The 24,340-nt window shown below is 39.0% G+C and overlaps 1 long non-coding RNA gene across 1 annotated transcript in view; it reads right to left on the bottom strand.

Annotated features, from left to right (window-relative positions):
- Positions 1–23,918, bottom strand: part of LOC149551568 (uncharacterized) — a 67,090-nt gene extending 43,172 nt beyond the window's left edge. Inside the window, exon 1 of the long non-coding RNA XR_016353308.1 lies at positions 23,469–23,918. This is a non-coding gene — a long non-coding RNA (uncharacterized LOC149551568). The remainder of the gene's footprint in view (positions 1–23,468) is intronic.
- Positions 23,919–24,340: the final 422 nt, after the last annotated feature.

Here is a 24,340-nt window from a genome sequence, read left to right as displayed (position 1 = left end):
AAGCCCATAATAAACGGTTGGCTAGGAGACAGTAAAATATGCTGACTGTGAAAACTACACAGATATTATGTGTGGTATGGGCAAATCATTGTCATAATCTTCACAAATATGAAAAACATGGAGGTGATCGTAATGTTGTTGAGTACACTCACAGGAACACACTCAACCTCCAAGAAGAATCAATCAACATTTCTTATCCTTGATTTATCGGAACATACTACTGGCATAAGAATATGATCACCGCTATGTCTGGAGGCATTGTTGTTCTTGAGAAGGGGAGATATTAAGAACTGGACGGTGAAGGAGCCGCAAGTCTAAGACTCGATTCAGCCTATGCAGCTCCTATGGCAAAGTCTCACACATGAATGAGGACACACTACTTACAATTCAATATTGATCATACCTCTTCAAAAGTCGATGATATTTATCGCATTTATACACAACAAACAACTGATCAGGTTCCCGGTATGTATACGGGCTACGTTCATTGTTTCAAACAAGCCAGCACAAATATGTGACATGTAAAACGATTGAAACATACTTCCAAGAGATCTTTTGATGCCACTCGATCAACTAGAGGCTATACCACGAATCACAATGAGTAATCACACAAGGAGGCACAATTAAAAATCAATCCACACCGATAATTCAGACCATAAAGAGCCATCAAATATGAAAATATTAGAATTTCCCAAATAAGGATTTTGTATTCACTATTGCCAAATATTATCTAATATTGTTTTACGGTCTTCTACAGGTCTATGTGATGTGCAACAGAATATCATCGGTACGAGCAATAGAGAGTTTCTTCAAATTGCTTTGAATCCATGTATGGGATTGCACATCTTCTATGGCTAATTGATTGGTATGCAGAGGCATAGACGTCACGACTATTATCACATAGATGATTCACCACTTGGGCAACCCATTTCATATGCTTAGTCATACAATTATGTTATGAATAGGAAGTTATTAAAAACTATATAATTCACTTACTCATTTACATTAGTAAGTAGTTGAGATTAGGTGTGGTGAAGGGATATGTCCATTCCTCATGCACCTTTTGGTGGTTTATAAATATGTGATGAAAATCAAAACAATATATAATTTTATTCATATACAATTTCTTAAAAATTTTACATACAAAAGATATACAAGCATATTTGATATATTGTGTTCTTCTATTGGCAAATATTGAATTTTTGAACTAAGCCTGTGGATGTTGAAATATTGAGCAATTTTATATATGTGATTCCAGAGTCAAATTGCATTGGATGGATCATCCTTAAGGAGTGTCTCCAGTACAATTTTATTTCCGGCATGATCAGTAAGAAATATTTAATTTATTTCATTCACATGAAGCTTTAGAGTTAATATTCCATATGTTGGCAATTATTGGCAATTATTGGCCCTTTTGATTTCGACACTAGTCTTTATATTATTCATGATTCATATTCCATATGTTGGCAATTATTTTGTATCTTTCCTTTGAAGAATTATTATATTCATTTGTTGCATTAATCCATACTAATTCTTATTTTAAAACATTCATATATTCTTTTATTATTCTCAGTTCATAATTTGCAAGTTAAAAGCTTTCTATAATTCTTACCATTTTCGAAGCTTTCATTATATTCGTGTTCTAACCAATCTGCTATAAGGATCTTGCATTCGAGTGATTAGTTCAGGATCAAGTACACCCGCCTTGGCCTTGCAGAGCCACAAATGCAGAAGACTCGGATCGAATTGATCGGTCTTGTCAAGTTGGCCATAACCGATTGGACATCCTAGCATCAAGTTGGCAAGACTCGTAGGATTCCAATCTACGGTTTTGGGAACCAACAAAAACCACCTATGGTAAGAAGGGAACCACCCCAATTGCTAAGAGGAGAAAGAAATCTCATGAATGTTGCCTAAAGTTACAATTTTGTAAGTTGTGGTCAGTGACGTACAAAATTTTCAGCCTACAAGACCCTCAGGAGTTTCTCCAAAGGGGTATTTATGACTCCCTTGTAGGTTATTGTAGGTATGCGAATTTGGTATTTTCTTCATATCTACAAATTCCTGTTGGTGTTCTATTATCTGTCATTTCAGAGGTGAAAAGTCCTAACAATTCAATTTTGTAGTTTTGATGGAAGAATTCCTCACCCTATTTTGCTCTTGGTCCAATCTTGCTATATTGAACATCTAATTAATGTAATTTCAAGTGCTATCATTATTTATGAATTTTCTCTTGCTTGTGTGAGTCTTCATTTCCATCTGAGATCTATCTTCCTATTATTGGTGACCTAATCCACAACTTGCTTCCTCGTATCTGCATACAGATAGCGCAGTATTCATGTGTGGAAAGAACACCATACCGTGGAATTAGGAGGTAGCACAAAGCTATTACAGACCTGTAGTACGGAGCTAGTATGAGGGTAACAAAAAGCTAGTACTGGGGTAGTACAAAGCTAGTACCGAGCTAGTATGAAGCTAGTACAAAACTAATACGGAGCTAGTACAAGGTCGTATGTAGCTAGTATAGAGGTAGTACGGAGTTATCAAGTTGTCACTGCAGGCGGAGGAGTCATACGAAGTTGGCATTGGTCGTCATACGGCTGAGGAGGCCTTCGAATCATTATAAGAGTTTAAGAGTTCTCTAAATTTATCATCTAGTTTAACTATTATGTTAACTAGACATGGTTTTGTTAAGCATGAATGCTTGATGCTTCTCCTATGGGGGAGTATCTGTGTTTGAGCTGAGTCATTAAGGACTCTTGGTAATGGTATCCATTTGGACACTTAGTTGCAGCTTTTGCAAATCGTTTTGGAGATGATTGAACTTAGAGAATTGGCATAATGACACCCTTTGTAATTGATGTCAATGGGGAAATGTAATACATGAAAAACACCTTCTACGAGCTAATGGGGGAAAGATATACATTATGAGCAGAATAGAACATGAAAAACTCTTTACAACTTGTCTATAAGAGAGTAATATGTTTACATTCATGGGCAGCATGGATGGGGGAGTAAAGGTAGATGAGGAAGAAATATATTTTGGTATTCATGGTACTTAGATGTTTTTCATCTATGTTGACATCAATGCCAAAGGGGGAGATTTCTAAGCATGAATGCTTGATTTTGGTGTATAGGGGAGAATGTTAGTATCTCAAAGAGATGATTGAGTGCTTATATGTTGCATTAATCACTGTGTTTGTCATTGATGTCAACATATCAATTTTCTAGACATTTCAATCAATTGCAGAGGAAGATTCGTTCGATGAGGTTCATGGTTAGCAAGTTATGTTCCACGCAACTAGAGGAGAATTCAGGAACATATTCGGATGTTGTGTCTATGTTTGAGGAAAGCACTTTGCAAAGTTGCGTAAGTTATAGAAGATTTTGTGGAGACTGCTCTCAGAGCGAGTTTCTGGTAAGCGAGTACTAGCAATTGTATTGTATCTTTTTGATGAGGATGAAGATCGTTTAGCAAGCTTGGATTATGGTTTAAGACATGTTCAAGATATTATGTTTAACATGGCGGAAGCAGGTGTTCATTCTGTGATGAGTTGTGATGTTTGTCCAGCATGTTGTTCCCAGGAAGCCAACTATTGTTAATATCCTTATGGAAAGTGTTTATTGTAATGTACCCCGTAATATTTTATCTTGAAGCGGTCCTATACCATTCATTGTAATTTGAACAAGCCTCAAGGCCAACTCCATACTTGTTTTAGGACTTGGAATAAAGGAAAGTTTGTTTCCTTGGTTGTAATCATTAGTGAGATCATTGGTTATGTTATGCGACCTTTGGATGTGAATTATGAAAGATTAGAGAAAAGATTGATGTTGAGGATGTACCGTGAGCTTCAAAGGAACTGTAGTGGCAAAGAAATCCTTGTTTAGTCAGTTCATGTACTTGGATATGTTATCCTAAAGATTGTTTAGTGAAGACAATCCTGAAGCAATTTGGATTGTGTGTTCAATTGACTTCTTATCAACTCCTACCAAGGTTGGCACAACTCCTAATAAGGTTGGAATCTCCTGACAAGGATTCAAAGTCTCCTAACAGGGACTCATATGTGATTGTATTTCATTGGTTCCTACTAGAGTCTATCCTTTCACAAGGAACTTTTATATTAGTACATCATCTTGTGGGCATCATTCTCACTAGGGTTTTCCTTCTAAAGAAGGGTTTCCCTAGTTAACAAATTGGATGTTACTGTGTATGTTTATTCTTCTATGGTTGTTGCATCTTTTGATTTCAAGTTTCAAATTTGATAAAGTTATTATAAGTTGTTTTAATAATAGGCTTATCTTCAATAATTTCTCATTCTTGCTACGTTTCCCTATTTTTCTAGAAGCAACCACGTTGACACGCTCAACAACATCCCCAATGGCGCGCTCTAACCTCGGCTTTACAGCCATCTCTATTCTTCTTCAATACCATTCTTCTCTCTCCAACATTTTTTCTTGTCCTTTCTCTTCGCCATTCAAGCTGCACCTTTTTCCTTCACCCTAAGTCAATTTTCTCTTTAACCTCTCTTGAATTTCTTGTCTCCTTTGGTCATGAGTGTGTTTGGTTTGGTATTGCCCTAATCCTTTATTTTTCCCCATGACAGTTAGGTATCTGGTAGCTTTTCTTAATAGTCACATCCTCTTAAAGGTCTTCCAAACCTTTACCCCCTTTTCCATTTCCCATCCCCTTGGTGCCTAAACCCTTCTCACAAAGTAGGCATCAATAGAGCTAATCATGTTCTATCATATTAAGTTCATCATTAGCTTTTATATTTCTAATGAGGTGTGAGGTTTGAAATTGAAAGTCTTTCCAGTTAACCTTAAAAATTCCTAACCAGTGTCTTCACAATGAAACCAATGTTAGCCAGAAATCTGAGGGGAGCAAGTGGGAGTTTTGTCCCCAAATGGTTTATGTTATTGAAGTCTTCTACCCTAGACTCAATCCTATTGATGGAACAAGGAAAGATATTCTGGATGTTCTACTAATTGCAATCAGAATGAAATATCATATACACAAGGTAGATCAGAAATTACTTTTCTTTGTATTCATATATCAACTTGTATTTATTACTTTCTTATATCTCCTTATATGATATAAAAAATCATATTTCACTATTCTACCTCTTATCTATCACCTCCTCTAGTAAATAGAACTGACTAATACTTATAGCTACAACAAGGAACATGGCACTTAAATAATAACCGTAGAGCAAATTCTATCTTCCTAAGGTCCTATTACAGGCCCTTCTCTCTGGTTAGATATTATGTACATCTGACCAGTGCATTTATACTGTTTTCTAGCAAATAGTTGATGTCACTGATATTAATATATGTTTGCAGTGAGCATATAGATTTGTGCTCTATATGTAACTTGCTCACATTAGTTTAGGCTTCTTACGCTCTCTTGGTCTCATCTATTCACTTGATATCAATGACAATTTTCAACAATAGTAGCACCCATTTGGGATGGGAAGGAAGAACAATGGAAGAGCACATTTGTCATGCCCAAACTACGAGGGCAAAAACACACAATTTTTTTTTTAAATTATAATTATTATAATGCTCAAGTTGATAAGTTTGCGATCACACTACAAGAAAAGATTCTCTTCAATACATCATAAGTTTAAAAACTCTTGTGGGGGAAAACATCGTTAAACTGAAGCTCTCGTTAATAAAATAATATCGACGTTTATTTCGTTTCATATTATTCTTAAACAATAGATTTAAATTTCCTCTATAACAATATAATTAAAGATAGATTTAACATTTATTACATAGCATCTTTCATCTCATATAAAGTTAACATTATAAAAAAAAAGAATTTTAATCAAGTTCAACTAGATCAAGTTCAATTATAAATCTCTTAGACAAATATCGATTGACAAAATAATCGATATTGAAAAGTCACTTTAAGAAAAACAATTAACTAGAATTTAAAACATAATATATATAAAAATTTATTAACTTTAAATATTTCGACTACTTTAACATAAAAATTAACTATCTAATCTTACTAAATTTAATATCAAGGACTTAATATCCTCATTTAGATTTTCCATGTTTCTCTAACACGTGACTGTCGTTAGTTCAAACCCAATGGCAGCAGCAGCATCGGCCACCTTATTTCCTTCTCTGTACATGTGTTGCAAGTGGACGTTCTCCATGCCATCTAAAATATGCCTAATGTCCATGATCATAGTCTGAATATTCCATCCCAATTGGGAAACTCCATTTACCATATGAATAATTAATTTGGAGTCCCCTTCTATGGTTATTTCCTTAACTTGCATTTCACTGATTAGCTGAAGACCCCAAAACAGAGCCATTGCTTCAACCAAATTATTACTTCCGCCCCCTACCTTCCCAGAGTAGACTAACAACGCATCACCATTCCTATCTCTCAGCACTCCACCCGTCGCTCCTGTACCTCCTTTAGCGGCTCCATCGAAATTTAGCTTAAATTGTGTTGGGGTTGGTGGTTTCCATCTCGTTTGCTGTCTCTTTAACACTTTTGAGTTATCAAAAAGATAAAAATTCTCTTGAATAACCCATTTTTCTACAGTTTGACCTTCTTGCCTACCTAATTCTTCCTTCGGTGTCTTATATTTGGCAACCCTTATATTTTCCTTCAGCAATTTCTCCATGATTCCCATAACCACCTCCACAGGTTTTTCCTCCTCCCAAAATATTCTGTTGTTTCTTTCTTTCCATATATGCCAGCAAATATATGGTGGAACAATTCTCCACAGAAAAACCAATTTTGGGTGATAGAAGGGATAGCTTCAGTTCTCCACAAATTGACATAAGTTGTCCCTCAGAACCTAATTCAAACCAAATTTCTCCCACACCATAGCCCAAATCTTTAAGGTGTACTGACATTCAAGGAACAGGTGAGAGATACTCTCCTCCTTTTCTTTGCATAGATAGCATCGGTTTGTGATAAAAAACCCCTTCTTTTCATATTGTCTAGAGTTAAAATTTTACCATGCTAAATAGTCCACCAGAAAAAATTAATTTTAGGGAGTAGATTACTAATCCAAACTTTACCCCATAATGGGAGGCAGAAGTCCTTACTAAGAGGTGTTTGTAAGCCGATTTGACTGTAAAATTGCCACTAGAAGTTAAGTCCCAAATCCTAGTATCCTCCTGGATTAGAATTGGGGGTCTTTGTGCTCCTAACAACTCTTCCAACTCCTCAAGAAGCTGAATATCCTCCAGGGAGTAAGTGTCTTTATATAGTTTCTTCCACTTCCTCCCTGGTCAATATAGTCCTCCACCTTCCTTACCATATCTTCCTTTAGAAACTCCATTAGTCTTTTGAATTTGTTGTAAACCAATGGTTCCCCCCCATCCAATTATCCTCCCAAAATCTGATACTATGCCCATTCCCCACTATCCACCTTGTCCCTTCCCGCAATAAGTTTCTACTCTTGACAATATTCATCCAGATTTTGGAACCTCCCGAGAGATCATTATTAAAGAGATTCCAAATGAATAAGGAATTTGACAAATATTTAGCTTTCATAATATTACCCCAGTCAGTATTATCTTCTCCCAGTCTCCAGCCAATCTTCGTAAGGAGGGCCTTATTCAGGTCATGAAGTCTTCTTACTACCAACCCCCCTTTCTCCTTTGGTTTACAAACCTCTTCCCAATTGACCACGCTCAATTTGTTCTTCTCCTCTGTTCCTGACCAGAGGAAATTCCTTTGTATTCTCTCAATTCTATCTGCCATCTTCTGGTTAATTTTAAAAAGGGACAAAAAGTAAATTGGAATGCCCTGAGAGCAATTGTAATTTACCAGCATTGCTTAGAATTTTCCCTTTCCATCCTACCAGCTTCTTTTGAATTCTTTCAACTATAGCATTCCAAAAGTCATTAGTCACCTCCTTGGTGGTTAACGGTAGGCCAAGATAAGTATCCGGGAGGTTGGCAAACTGACAACCTAAAATGTTCCTTATCTTCCTTTGTAATGAGGGGTCAGTATTAAAAAAATAGATCTTACTTTTATAGCAATTAACTTGCTAGCTTGAACTTTCTTCATAATTACGGAGAATAATCTTCCAAGCTTCAACTTCCATTACAGAGGATTCTCCAAAAAGGAATGTATCATCTACAAATTGCTGCAGCACTTCAGTATCAGCAATGGTAGCAAGTTTAATCCCTTTAACACATCCTGTATTAACCAGTTGCGAGAATGACCTCCCCAAGACCTCAACAACCATAATAAATAGGTAGGGAGATAGTGGGTCACCCTGTCTTAGGCTCCAAAATTGCCCCAAGGGGAGCCATTTAGAAGAACAGAATACTGAACTGTGCCTACCATCATCTTAATCAGATTCATAACTTTGTCATTAAACCTCACTCTTTCGAGCACATCATAGACAAAGTCCCACCTCACCTTATCATAAGCCTTGGAGATATCCAACTTGAAGGCCATTCCAGGTCTTTTATTTTTTTCCATTGAATGAATGATCTTGTGGGTGGTTATTGCCGCATCCCAAATTTGTCTTCCCGGAACAAATCCCTTCTGTGGGGTACTAATTATTTTTTCTAGGAATGGCTTTATCATGTTGACCATAACTTTGGCAAAGATCTTATACACTGTATTGCACAGGCTTATAGGCCTAAAATCTGGAAGGCTCATGGGTGTCGGAGTTTTAGGGACTAAAGCAATAAAAGTCTTATTTATCCTTTTTAGCATCTTCCCTGTTTTAAAGAAGTCTCTGGTAGCCCAAATCAGTTCACTTTTTACAACCTCCCAGAAGTGTTCGAAAAAAGCTGGAGGGAAACCGTTCGGTCCTAGGGCCTTATAAGCTTTCATAGAGAACACAGCACATTTCACTTCCTCCTTCGTGATGTTTCCTATAATGTGATTGTTTTCCACAGCACCCAGCACCTGTGGGATCGTATTAATCAAACTTCTTCTGATAACCTAATTTCTTGCATTGTTATCCTTAATGTAAGCCTTGCTAAAATATTCCACTGCATGTCTTCCCATCTCCTCCTAGTCCTTATAAACCCTTCCCCCTTCTCCTTCCAACCTGCTGATTGTGTTTCTTCGTTTATGATTGGAGGCAAACCTGTGGGAAAAAGTAGCGTTTTTGTCTCCCTCAGTTAGCCATTGGACCCTTGATCTTTGTTTCCAAAAAATTTCCTCCCTTAAAATAATATCCTTCCATTTTTTTTCTATATTCCTCTTCTTCCTGAGTTGCACTTTCTAGGTTTTTTCCTTCAGCAATCTCCCCTTGGAGCTTTTTAAGTTTTTCCTCCACTAACCTTATATTCCACCATTCTTGGATTCTATCTTTGAATTCTGGGTGAGATTGCCACATTATTTCATACCTAAAAGGTTTCGGTCCACCTTTTAAACCATCCTCCCATTGAAAGATTAAAGGGGAATGATCTGAAGCAGTTCTAGTAAGGTTCTCCAAAAGAGAATTGCCTAATCGATTCCAGTTCCCTATCACCATCAGCCTATTCAACCTAACCTAGATAAGATTGTTATCTCCAAAATCTGCACCCTGAAAATTTGCCTTAAGTCCTAAAACTCGCAGCGATTTTGGAGAAACATGGGATCAGCCAAAAGTTGTGGGTAACTTATAACTTGGCTGAACCTCTGGATTCTAGGCCGATTCCTGTATGATATATCTTATACCTTACTTGTACTAATGGAGAAGTGAAACTTTCAAATGGAAAAGGGTAAAAAGATAACCTAAAACACAAAAAACTCAAAGAAATAAGGTGATACACAAAGATTGATAACACAAATTACTGCTATACCTGAGACACAATGAAAGTTTTGACAAGACAATCACAAGAAACCCTGCTTGAATATCTGCTAATTCATATCAACAATTTAAGAGAAGGTTTATGAAACTTGAACATATACGAAAGGAATTTGATCACAATTGAATATATCAATAATGAAAACACAACTCAAAACCTATGAACAGCTATTTAGATAAAGAAGGTACAAGATAAGACATCATTCAGAAAGGCCTATTATTAAAACACAATTTGAATAACATCAATCACTTTAACGCACACAACTAAATTCGTCAAAATCCAAAATTGGTTCCAATGAAAACTTTATTTCGATCAAAGGCCCCAAAAAACAGTACAGCTGCATAATGGATCAGAATCATGGAGAAAAAGGCACTAAGGACAAAATCACATAAGTGTCCTCTCTCAAAATCTGAACCCCCTCCTCAAAAATAAGAGGAGTATATATAAACAATACACTCTCTCAAAACAAGAAAAGCTGGGTCGAAATAATGAGTTAACTCATTATTAAAAATCACTAAAAACTCCAAAAACATGCTCAAAATATCCCAAACTAAGGTTCCACCATCCATGCATGAGAAAAATCTAAGAAAGCCCTCCAAACTGCCAAAAATCACTCCATAATGCACTCTAAAGTCTTCAATCTGAACTGTGTCTCTAAATATATCAACTGCAGCTACCCCTTAAAATTTGGCATTTAAAAATACCAACTCCTCCTTTAACTCATCTTGACTCTTGACTTTTAATTATTTTTTAATTGCATGAAAGTTATTATTAAATAATTGATTTATAAAATATCAATTATAAAATAATAATTACAAATTCAATTCTATGCAATTAAAAATAAAATTAAATATAAATATAACTGAGTCAAGAATGAGTCTTTTGACTTCTAATTTGGCACCATTATTATTTTAATTCAATAAAATATTATTATCTCTTAGTTGATTATAAATTATCAACTTAAAAAAATAACAATATTTCAATGTGCATGTAATGCAATAATAGAATGTAATAATGGTAAAAATATGTTTCAAGTCATAAAACTCCCCACCATACTACAGACCCGAAAACTTATCAAATGAGTTTAAGGGAATGTTAAAAAGGAAGAAACGAGCCTTATTTTTGTCATTTCGAATGGAGAAAAAGCAACAAGCAGGCAAGAAAGGGTTAAATGAAACCCTAGCCGCCATGAATTAATGCAGATCTGTGTCTCCCCTTGCTAAAAATGGTCATTTCGTCACATCTGGGAGTGATAATCGGATCTATGGCATGAAATGAAACAATTGTTTGAGGACGTTGACTGCTTAGGGTATCACTTGAGACTCATGGCATAAAAAAACATAAAATGGAGAGCTTTTGGTTGCCGACTGGTGTCTCCTCTTGCTTAGACGCCAAAACGCGGGTTTCTCACTGCTTGCCGGGTGTCCACGATTGGATTTGCCTTTGTTTTCCATGCTGTTACAACTGACTAGACTCTGAGAGCACACTGGAAATGGCATTTTCTTCTACAAACAAAAATGTGGTTCTTGTTTTTCTCTACTATAAGTGACAATATATTCTCCATTTTCCTTATTACTTCCCTCAGATCATGGCTCGACATAAGGCTGACTAGTTGTTTTAGCCATTGTATTTCTAAAAATATATTTGTCATTCTACTCTTTCTGTGCTTCATTCGTGAGCTTGCTGGCCATGTGGGTTTTAGAACTAGAAAAATATTAAAGAAAAACCACCCCAGATCTGTGGTTTCTTATGAGATCTTCCGCTTATTTTTTGTCTCTTTTTTTTAAAAACACTTTTCCACCTTCTACTTCTGTTGGAAACTACAATGTATAAAGATACTGCATCTATTTCAGATCTGTGCCATATTTTTAAAGATTTTCTGATGTATGCTAATTTTCCTTAGACATTTGCAAGAACTGCTGTAAACCATTATTACCTTCCTGAAAGTAACTATAATACTAGATTTCTTTGTTACTGGCTTTTTGATGGAAATTGTCATGGCGTTGTATTTTCCTTATGAAGGTTTCTCTGTAATTTGTAATATCCATGAATTTACCTTTTTTGCTCCTTTTGCTGCATATGAAATTTCCATTAAGCCATTTGCAGAGAAATTTGTAGACAATTGTGATACTCCATCTGTGTTAACTCCATGCTGGATTGCTGTATGAACTGGTATGTCACAAAATTTATGAGGATTCTTTTAAAAGAAAGTAATACTAGAGTTTCTTTATTAGTTCCTACTTTCATTGCTGGAAGTTGTACATGGCCACCATATTTTCAAATATATCTGTAATAGATGTGAGAATCCCTGTTGATTAAATTTGGTCAAACTCTCAGAAATTCAGATTTCTTTACTAGAAACCATACCAAATTCTTTGCTTAATGGTTCCTGCTGTGCAATGGAAAAATAGACACCATATCGGCTGATGTATTCGCCAAAGATCCATGAAGCTCTATACTGATTATATTTGTTTAAATTTCTAGAAAGTGTGTTTTTCCTTTGCTGAAAATAATTGTTCATACCTGATTTGATGTTTTCTCTCCTTGCTGTATCTGACTTTTTACGCCATAAAAGATTTTAGTAGAGATTCTGAGCATCACATTGCATCAATGGTATCTTGCTATAACATACTTCTCCCCTTTTCCTTGTAATACTAAATAGCATTCTTTTATTATTTAGACCTGTGATTTCATGAGAGTTGCTGAATGCTGAAAATTGTAACACTTGCCACATTTATCTCTGTTTTGAACGTTGTGCCTTTACTGGTGGTGTTGTAAGTTTATGTGTATTATCTTGCTTTTGTTTGCATTCTGACCTGTATGACACATTCTTTTCACTGACTGAAAATGGTTATCTTTTGTTTTCCTTTGAAGACCTCCTGCTATAGCTTTCATTCTTGCTATATGAGCAAAACAAAAGGTTTCAAAACTTTGAAAGTTTGTCCCTTTAATGTTTCATTTGCTGTTATTTGTATGCATACCAATTCCATCTACTACGTCTATCCTGTTTTCACCAGATTTTATAAGTAAAAGGTTTCAAAACAAAGATGAATTGTCCCTTTAATACTTTTGCACTTCATGATCGACCTCTCTATCTGCTGATGTATGTCTGTATTTTACTGAGATGAATAGCGTGTAGGATGATGAAAGTGAGATAAAGTGAGCTATCAGCATTGCTTAGATCCCTTGGATCTAACTCATTTTTCTTTTATGGATACAGGGACTGGAAGTACGGGAAGGGCGAGATCCGAAACAGCAAGACGGTGGATGCAGATGGACACCACTTCACCAGTCATTACAGGCAATGACTAGTGCCCATGACCTTTTTCTCTCTTTTCTCCTCTTTTATGTTACTAATTTCAGTATAGTATAGGTGTATATCAATACGTAGGGACTACTCTCACAGTCAGATGTGTGGGAGAAATTTACTTTCAGCATTTAATTTCTGTCATGATTTGCTCCATCATGCAAATATTGACCATTATTTCAAAATGAATAAAATACTTTTTTTTGATGCATTTTCTGAAAACTACTTGAAAGTAATAAGCATGTATTTTCCTTCATTTGAACATGTGTGAAAAATGAACAACAAAGATCACTCCCTTTTCTATTATTTGTCAAAGTAAATGGGTTCCCTCTCAATTTCACATCAATAAAATCCATTCTACTCATAAAATCATTAGGTCCTGCAAACTTTCAGGGCAGTCCCTGTTTCCTCCTAATTTCTCTGAGTGATAAAGGGGGTATTAAAATCTCCCAAGTTGTCATACGTTTCCTTTCTCCCTACCTTACTATTAGAAGCATAAATATTAATAAGCCCCCAACGTTGAATACTAGTTTGGAATTCTGTTATTATGAAATTTCTATCCTTCTATACTTCAACCCCCGTCATAGAGCACAGGTTCCACAGGGTAGCAATGCCCCCCGAGGCTCCATCAGCATCCATATGCATGTAAGTAGCTCCCGGCCAAACATTACTAGCAATTCTATCAAAATTAGCACTAGACATTTTACTTTCTTGTATTAACACACAATCTACCTTTTCCTAAAATATGCACTGTTTTAGAGCACATTGCTTCTGGGGATTATTTAACCCCCTTAGATTCCAAGAGAGGAATTTCATTTCTTACCTCTAGTTACAGTCTCCAGTGTAAGTTGCTTACCACTGGCCACATCCCGTGCTGCTTGTTTAGTCCTGGTTGCTCTGCTAGTCGGTCTTTCAACTATCCCACATGCCCCTACATCTAGTTTTTCCCCCCCTTCTCTTCCTTTTCTGAACCTCCCACTCCCCATTATCCCCCTCCTATGGTGAAGTGGGACTTAGTTCCTTTTCAACCTTTTCAATACTTGCCATCACTTTAGCTGCTATCTCCGTTGGAGAGGCTTTTATCATCCTTATGGGGGTGCATACCCTCTCCTGGGTAGCACATTTTGTAGTCATTAGTTCTTGAAGGCCCTCTCCCCCCTGTTTTAATGTTGAGTTAGGAAGAGGGTGGTGAACCACTATTTTGCCTTCCTCCATCATTTCTCCTTTCTTAAGTTCCCCCAAGGGTGAACTCAATAGTTCCTCCAATTCACGTCTAAAAGGATATTCCTCCATTTTCTTCTTATCCTCGAAAGCTTCCCCCTCGTCAGGTTCAGTATGCCCCCTTGGTCCTCTACCTAGGGTGGTCTACACCAGGTTCTCCATATTTTGTGCGTTAGCAGTCTCCTCTTCCAATCTTGGGGCTTCTGAGGGTTCCCCCACGACCTCCATCACAATTCTCGGGAAACCTTCCTTTTGTTTATCCTTCTGCACTTGGGCCTTACAGTCGACTATAAGGTGTCCAAATTGACCATACTTGTGACAGAATAGGCCCGCATTCTCATATTTGATGGGTTGAACTCTATCCCCATTTGGTTTTGAGTGTGACCGCAGTCGGGAGGGCCCGATTCAATGCCACATTCACACAGAATCTGGCGTATACCAGTCGTGATTTTTGCATAGTCACTTTGTCCACAGTAACAAAGTGGTCAAAAGAATTTCCCACCCACCTTAGAATCTTCTCATCCCAAAATTCAAGGGGTAGTCCAGGTAACCTTACCCAGACTGGAGCTAGCTTATTCAGCTCTGCACTAGCATCAAAGCCCAGGTGCCACCTTGTTAAGGCCAGACAATGCTTTCCATAATACCAAGTTCCTGAGAGTATGAGATTGATATCCTCCTCCAACGTGAATTTAAAACAGAAGAGGCCACTTGGCCTTGCAAAAAAACCCACACTACCCTTAATTTTTCATTTCTGACTCACCCACTTACGAACCATCTCAATTGAGGGTCTGAAGGCAACGAATCTGCTCACAACACAAAGTTTAAGGCCAGAGATAACACTGTCCACCAACGTATCGAGCAGGGAGATCACTAGCCCATCTATGCCATGAGCAATCTTAGGATCCTCCGTCAAAACATTAGCCACTGTAGAACCCACAAGTGCATTCTTCCAACCTCTCAGGGTCCCATCTATCAACTTCTGACCACCTTCTAGTGGACAACCAGCAGGTCCTCCATTACCTAAGACAACAGTGTCAATAAAAGTCTTCCCATCCTCACCCATGGCCCCACCTCCATCTGTCGTGTCCTCCAAATCCCTACACAACACTAGCACCATTTGCAGATCAGGGTAGGGTGGAGGATCTGGAGGCTTAGGGCCCGACATGAACAAATTCAAAATTTGAAAATGAGCGGTAACAAGTTGCAGATATTTTAGATATGAATCACAATGAGGTTAAAGAACACAAGTAGTAATTGTTACCATTAAATCATTCCTGAAAAAAAAAAGTTATTCAAAGAACCACCTATTTGTCAATGTAATGTTCCCGAACAGAAATAAATATATTTAATTATTTTTTTGTGTAACGGTCGATTGTTTAAATTAACTCGGACCCAAATTTAATTTTGTCATAGTAGTTTGTGTCGCTATTGGCTAATCTTTGTACACCCTCGGAAAGCTTTTTCCGATGGGTATTTAAGCACGGCTCGTAGTAGTCGATAGGTATGTTTTTGGATCATATTTTCTCTGTACTGCGGATTCCTGTTGGAGTTCGGAATTTGTTCGCCATTTCGGAAATGAAAGACGTTCCCTATTTGGCTCGCTCGGTTTCGGTGGGAACAAAACCCTCACCCTATTCCGATTGTGTCCCTGGTCTGTTTTGGGCAATCTGAAGGCTAAATTTCATCTCTATTCCTGTTGGTGAATGCTTAGTCTCTGCATGTGCAAATTGTGTAAGTTTTCTTGCAACTGAACTATTGATTATCAATTAGTTTGCATTGATAATTGCCTCCTGGAATGTTACTGTATGGCCTCCATCATTCACTCTTTCTCCTCATGCCCGTACGGCTCCTCTGTGTTGTATTTGGCCCCGCTTCATAATTCACAATTCATAATATAATAATAGTGCAGCGTACGGCTAGATCTGTGGTTCCCGTACGATCATTTGTGATCTACCGTACGGCCACCTCCTCATTCCCTTTGACAAACATACCACCATACGGCAATAGACCATACGGTCTTCTGTGGCCCACCTACTCACCGTACGGACTTAGTTTCCTACTGAGAATCTTGCACTCTTGTTAACTCCCGTACGAACTGCTACAGGCAACATATAGTCACCGTACGGCTTCTGTCACTGCACTCCAGGCACTTCCTCATCTGTACGGAACCAATCCTAGGCACATAACCATCGATTTTCTTCTCTGCAAAATTCAAACTAATAATAGGGAACATTACAGTGGTATCAGAGCAATCGATCCTGCCAACCTATGATCGGTGAATGCGAGTTTATAGCCGGAAGAGAAGGACACATTCTGTTGATCGAATGGCTGAAGAATAGGAACGGGAACGGGAACCGACAGGTGCCGAACTCATTGCACTTTTGAGGGATCTTGCGCGGAACCAAGCACAGATCACTGATACTCAGCGGCTTATGGAAGAAACTCTCAAAAAGTTGGCGGAAAACAAAATTTTTGGAGAACCGAATGGACATAGCGTAGATTCGGTGGCAGGCAAATCACACCCTCACACTGCACACTCTCGACCATCCATGCCGACTTTCCCACCACGGACTGAGACACATCATGGAGAGAGACTTCCAACCTTCGAGGAAATACGGGAGGATTGACGGAATGCAAATCTTGAAGAAGACATCTCCTACAAGGATTACGCAGATCTACGAATGAGATATGCAGGAGGTGGAAACAGAGGAGGATTTTTTAACGATGACCTAAGGAGAAAATTGAGTAAGGTGAACCTGTCTCCATTTGACGGTTCAAGCTCCATTTCAGTGCAGGCATGGGTAATGAAAGCCGACACCCACTTCTAGCTAAATCCTATGCCCGAAGAAGAAGCGATCAAATTTGCCGCATTACACTTGGAGGGCGTTGTGCACGAATGGTGGCACCACGGCACTATCACTCTTGGGCATGATCAAATAAAGACTTATGCTGAGTTCACAGAGAGACTAATTGAACGATTTGATGGAAAAGACCCCGAGCTCAATTTCAAAGATCTGGCACAGCTGAGGCAAACGGGATCAGTAGATCAGTTCATCGCGGAGTTTCAGAGACTTTCTGTGTTGGTGACAAACATCTCTGAACGAAGGCGGGTCGTTCTCTTTATGGATGGACTGGCAGAACCATTGAAAGGTTGGGTGAAAGGATTCAACCCATCAACCTTGACGGAAGTAATCAATAAGGTACGAAGCATGGCGTCGTCATCAGCATCATCCTCATCCTCTCAGATTCATTCACATCCGAAACCGCCGATGTCCCCGAGGGACAAACCTCTGCCCAAGAAGCCATCACTGGATGAAGTATCCCAACAAGAACTCCGAAGAAAGAAGTTATGTTTTAATTGCAAAGGGCCTTGGGAACCTGGCCACCGATGCCTCGAGAAAGGGAAAATTCATTACATCGAAGTGATGTCCGATGAAGAAGATGAGCACGATCGAGAGGAAACGCCAATGGAAGACATCCAACCTAGCGATAACATTGACATGGCCAACTTCAACCATACGGAGAGGATTGCTGCTTTAATAAAACGTGGAGGATCCATTGCCTTGGCTGGCAGTTCAAGGTGCACAGTTTTCCATGTGCGAGGTACCCTTCAGGGACAAAGGGTCACAGTGATGCTGGATAGCGGAGCTACATTGAATTCATAAATTCATCTCTAGTACAGCGAAGAAATCTTCCGACAGAAGCACACGTAGGCTTTCAGGTCAAAGTTGCCGGAGGGACTTTCTTGCCCTGCACGCACCTAGTTCCTCAGCTAAGCATCACGATGGCAAATCACACGGTGACAGAGGACTTTTTCATAGTGGATCTGGCCGACATGGAGGTCATCCTCGGCATACAATGGATGGAGACGCTTGATGAATACACTCAAAGTTTCAAGCAAATGGACTTCACTTTCGTGGCTGACGGGAAGAAGGTGGTCCTCCGAGGGATGGCAAATGAAGGACCGAAGGAAGTGTCTGGGCATCGAATGGAGGCAATCCTACAGCATGATGATGTTGCGTGGGCTGCACAATGTTTCATCTCGGCGGAACCTATTAAGGGGCACCAAACACCTCCATAGGATAAAGAGCTTCAGGATGTTTTAAGTAAGCATGAAAGGGTTTTCATGGATATTCCTCCTGGCATACGGCCACATCGAGGATTTGAACATACAATAGAGTTGGAACCAAGAGTGAAACCTGTTATAACCACACCGTACCACCACCCGAAGAAGTTCAAAGATGAAATCGAACGGACGATCCATGAGTTACTTGATAAGGGATGGATCTGTCCCAGTTCTAGCCTGTTCGCATCATCAGTGGTGTTGGTCGAGAAGAAGGACGGAACGTTGTGTATGTGTGTGGACTATCGCACATTGAACAAGAAGACAATAAAGAACAAGTACCCCATTCCAAGGATAGATGAGCTGTTGGATAAACTATATGGTGCAGTCTATTTCTCAAAAATAAATCTCCATTTCGGATACCATCAAATCCGAATGAGGGAAGAGGATGTGGAGAAAACGGCCTTCCGTTGCCATTACGGACACTATGAGTTCCTGGTCATGTCGTTCGGTCTGACCAACGCACCTGCTACATTCCTGTCATGCATGAACCGCATCTTTAACAAGCAATTGCATAAGTATTTGTTGGTGTTCTTTGATGATCTTCTCATTTATAACAGGACGTGGGAGGAGCACCTGAAACATTTGAACGAGGTTCTAAGTATCATGGAAGAACAGTCCCTGCTCGCCAAACAATCCAAATGTGAGTTCAGAATGACGGAGATATTGTACTTGGGGCATGTTGTCAGTCAATATGGGGTTCAAGTGCATCAGGAGAAGATCCAAGCTATCCTCGATTGGCCTCCCCCGAAATCACTCACGGACCTGCAAAGGTTCTTCAGATTGTGTAGCTACTACAGGAGATTTGTCAAGGGTTTTTCTCAACTCAGCGCGCCTTTAACAGATCTGACGAAGAAAGGGGCTTTCCAGTGGAATGAAGAAGCGCAACTCACATTTGATAGGTTAAAAGAGGCCATGAGCACTTGTCCGGTGTTGGCATTGCCCGACTTCATCCGACCATTCATTTTGGAATGTGACACGTCAGGGGAAGGCATTGGAGCAGTTTTGATGCAAGACAGACACCCCATCGCCTATGAGAGTAGGAAGCCTACACCAGCCGAGCACCTGTATTCCATCTATGATAAGGAAATGTTGGCCATTGTTCACGCACTGACCAAGTTTCGGCAGTATCTGGTTGGTGCCAAGTTTGTTGTCCGTACGGATCACAACAGTCTGAAATATTTCCTAGAGCAGCGGGATCTGAACGAACGGCAACAAAAATGGGTAAGCAAGGTTCAATCTTTTGATTTTGATATTGAATATGTAAAGGGGAAAAACAATGTTGTTGCAGATGCCTTGTCCCGAAGACCCACCATCTGCTCACTAGAGCAGATCTCAGCCGATTGGAAGGCACAATTGCTGGTGGAATATTCCAAGAATACTTTCGCCTGTGAGATAATGGATGGTCACATCCACGATGATCGTTATAAGGTGGTGAATGATATCATTTATTATAAGGATCGGATCTTCCTAGTGCCTGAATCAAAGTTGAAGAAAAAGATCCTGAAGCACGTGCACAACTCCCCTCTGGCTGCTTATCCTGGCTTCCTAAAAACTTCCAGAAGTATGCGGGAGAGGTTCTCATGGAAGGGATTGAAAGGGGATATATTGCAGCATGTCAGAGCATGTACTGTTGGCCAACAGAACAAATCCGAACACACTCTTCCTACTGGACTGCTACAACCTTTGCCAATTCCCGAACATAAGTGGGAAAGTATATCAATGGATTTCATAACAGGTCTTCCCAAGGTGAACGGAAGGGATTGCATCTTCTTGGTAGTTGACCAATTGACAAAGTACACTCCTTTCTTCGCCATCCCTTTGGACCTTCAGGCTGCACAGATCGCCGATCTGTTTTTCAGAGAAGTCTTCTGCCTACACGGGTTACCCCAAAACAACATCAGCGACCGGGATAGACGCTTCATCAGTATCTTCTGGACAAAACTGTTTCGGATGGCGGGAACTAAACTATCACGGAGCACAAGTTACCACCCACAGATAGATGGTCGAACTGAAATTGTGAACAAATGGCTCGAAGGTTATCTACGGAACTACGTCTCGGCGCAACAACGCGCATGGGTTAAATGGATCCACCTCGAAGAATACTGCTATGATACCACTTATCACATGTTGATCGGAATGACGCCGTTCAAGGCTCTGTACGGGCACGAACCACTCTCCTTCCTCGATACAGTGTTGAACGACAATCACGCTCCAAAGGCAAAGGATTGGCTTCAAGAAGGACAGGACATTCTGAACAGTTTGAAAGAAAACTTACAGCAAGCACAAAACCGACAAAAGGTATATGCCGACAGACATCGATTAGAGAGGAGTTTTGAAGTGGGGGATTTGGTCTATCTCCGACTACAGCCTTATTGACAGTCCTCACTGAAGGGAACAGGGAAGGAGAAACTAAAGCCCCGGTTTTATGGTCCCTACCGCGTGATCCGTCGCATTGGTGAGGTAGCGTACGAACTGGAGCTTCCCGAAGGTAGTCGCATTCATAATGTCTTCCACGTTTCTTGTCTAAAGAAGGCTATCGGGCAAAACATCTCCGTCACTACAGATCTTCCACCACTCAATAAGGAGGGGAAACTCATCTTGGAACCTCCTGAGATTCTTGAAGTACGCGAAAAAGTCTTGCATAACCGAACGGTGAGAGAATACCTAGTACGTTGGCGACATCTATCGCTGGACGATGCAACATGGGAAGGCGAACACATCCTTTAGCATCCGGCACTGCATTTGCTTGAGGACAAGCAAATTTCGGGACGGGAGGACTGTAATGTTGCCGAACAGAAATAAATGTATATAATTATTTTTTTGTGTAACGGGCCGATTGTTTAAATTAACTCGGACCGAAATTTAATTTTTTCATAGTAGTTTGTGTCGCTGTCGGCTAATCTTTGTACACCCTCGGAAAGCTTTTTCCGATGGGTATTTAAGCACGGCCCGTAGTAGTCGATAGGTATGTTTTTGGATCATATTTTTTCTGTTCTACGGATTCCTGTTGGAGTTTAGAATTTGTTCGCCATTTCGAAAGTGAAAGACCTTCCCTATTTGGCTCGCTCGGTTTCGGTGGGAACAAAACCCTCACCCTATTCCAATTGTGTCCCTGGTCTGTTTTAGGCAATTTGAAGGCTAAATTTCATCTCTGTTCCTGTTGGTGAATGCTTAGTCTCTGCATGTGCAAATTGTGTAAGTTTTCTTGCAACTGAACTATTGATTATCAATTAGTTTGCATTGATAATTGCCTCCTGGGATGTTACTGTATAGCCTCCATCATTCACTCTTTCCCCTCATGCCCATACGGCTCCTCTGTGTTGTATTTGGCCCCGCTTCATAATTCACAATTCATAATATAATAATAGTGCAGCGTACGGCTAGATCTGTGGTTCCCGTATGATCATTTGTGATCTACCGTACGGCCACCTTCTCATTCCCTTCGACAAACATACCACCATACGACAATAGACCATACGGTCTTCTATGGCACACCTACTCACGGTACGGACTTAGTTTCCTACTGAGAATCTTGCACTCTTGTTAACTCCCATACGGACTGCTACAGGCAACATATAGTCACCGTACGGCTTCTGTCACTGCACTCCAGGCACTTCCTCATCCATACGAGACCAATCCTAGGCACATAACCATCGATTTTCTTCTCTGCAAAATTCAAACTGATAACAGGGAACATTACAGTCAAGTTGAATCAAGTTTCTATTGTAGCCACATATGGTAATAAGGGAGCCTCCCCTATTGCTGAGAGGAGAGATTTGTCTCATTACACCGAGTTACCATTTTGTAAGTTGTTGTCTTAGTGACTTACAAAAAATTTAACCAACATATTGAATCTATGCACGATAGATGCATGCATAGAGTAACAAAGAGAAGAGAGAGAGAGAGAGAGAGAGAGAGAGAGAGAGAGAGAGCATATCATGCATAACAGAAATAATTGAAGACATGTCAGCCAAATGAGCTTCTATTTATTCAACACCTTCATACATTGGTTTGGTTGTGCCAAAAATGTCAAAATGGTTTTTGAAATCCACTACTTGTAAGGGTCCATCCACACTCTTCCGTTTTAGGGCAGCTGATTAGGATACCAGATTCTCACCCAAGAAAGCTTTGTTCGAGTTCTTGCAACGAGACAAAATTTGATTTAATGTGATGGACCATTTGACAATCAGTCAAAGAACTTAAAACACTTGTACATGGGGTTGAGGCACACCCTTGGTGGGATCTATGCAAACTGCATTCATGCACAGAGTAACAAAGAAAAGAAAGAGCAGATTGTGCATAACACAATAAATTGAATACATGCACACGAAGTGCACTTTTAATTGTCACCACCCTCACACGTTACTTCGGTCATACAAAAAATGTACTGACTTATATCGGGTCTATCCCACTACATCATTTGGACGGATGTATCTCTCTGTATCCTTTACAAATGAATATTTAAGCACAAGATCCTCCTTCACATAGTTGTCCTAAATTCAACTATTTTCTATCCTGAAGTAGCTGTTTTATCCAAGTAATCATTTACAATAATATTGACAACTTTTCACACCACGATATAGAGTGCCTCGTATTTTACATATTGTTATAGGGTTTGTTGATTGAACTTAACAATTCTACTACGCGGTCATTATTATGACTTAATGAAAGTTAATCAGTGAAGAATGCAGAACGATGCTTGCGTCTAACAGTGGGGATCACAGGAGCAACCAAATGTCATGGAATGCGGCTTATGAAAACAAAAGAACTGGGAAAAGCGCCAAAGTAAAATATAGAAACTCTGAACCAATTTTGGTGCTGTTGGAGACGGCTGCAACAACTCAGAAACCTACGCATAACAGAATTCCTAAATACAGCACAAAAATATTCCTAAATCTGAATCATGCGTATCGAAATTGCAAAAACCATCTCCATAATTGGGATGTTAGATAGATTACTTTTACAAAAATACAACATACAGCTTTTGTTATACTAAAGATAAAATTGAAAATTCACAAACCCTACCATTTCAATAAGTTGATTATCTCCAAGCATTCATATCTTCATTCTGGGGAAAGGTATACTAGACAAATTCAAGAACCCACAGAAACATTTATCCTTTTCTGTTCTCGGAGACGTCCAGAACTCTATCAACCGAACCAATTCCTTCATCACCAAATCATGCATACCAGTAGTGTCGGTCATTATTCCTATATGCATTTTCATCTCGTCTTCAGGCCTGCTCCAAAACCCCTTAACACAAATCATGGGGAAGCCCTCTAATATCCTAAAGCGATCGACGAGTGCGGTAGCATCTGGATCAAATGGTGGGAAGCCAACCGAATTGGTGAATTTACAAGCAGGGGAAAAAAAGAACAGACCGCGAGCTTGGTAATAATTTAAATTGCAGGGGATCTCTTTTAGTCGGTGCGCAATGGGCTTGTAGATTTGGTCACATAAGAAACCACGAAGATTGAAAATTTTTAGGTGTGGTTTTCTCGTATATTTTGAAATGAATTTCAACGGTTACTAGAATATAAGTTAAGTGTAGTGCATCTATTTTTTATATCCCAAGGCAGGACTACTTATGCATTCATGTCAATTGAAATATGACATTAACACTAACCAACCAAATTCAAGAAATACTATTTTTGGTAGGGGAGAAAATTAATTTTCTTCAATAAAAAATACAAATATTTTCTAACAACTTCATTATCTTGTATTAATGAATGTATTAATTATAACTTTACCTTTTCCATTTCTATTTGAATTTTTTATTTTTTTTTTAAAAAAATTTTTAATAAAAGTGGTTAAATTATTACTACTATTTTACTTTTATAAAAATAAATTAAACAATATTTTTTTTAATTATATTTTATAATAGTGTTTGTAATATG

The sequence above is a fragment of the Cupressus sempervirens genome, chromosome 6 (genome assembly GCF_028749045.1).
Source record: "Cupressus sempervirens isolate cs-2001-9-10 chromosome 6, ASM2874904v1, whole genome shotgun sequence".
Classification (NCBI taxonomy): Eukaryota; Viridiplantae; Streptophyta; class Pinopsida; order Cupressales; family Cupressaceae; genus Cupressus; species Cupressus sempervirens.
Note: the sequence above shows the minus strand (reverse complement) of the source record. Positions and strands in the feature narration are given on the sequence as shown.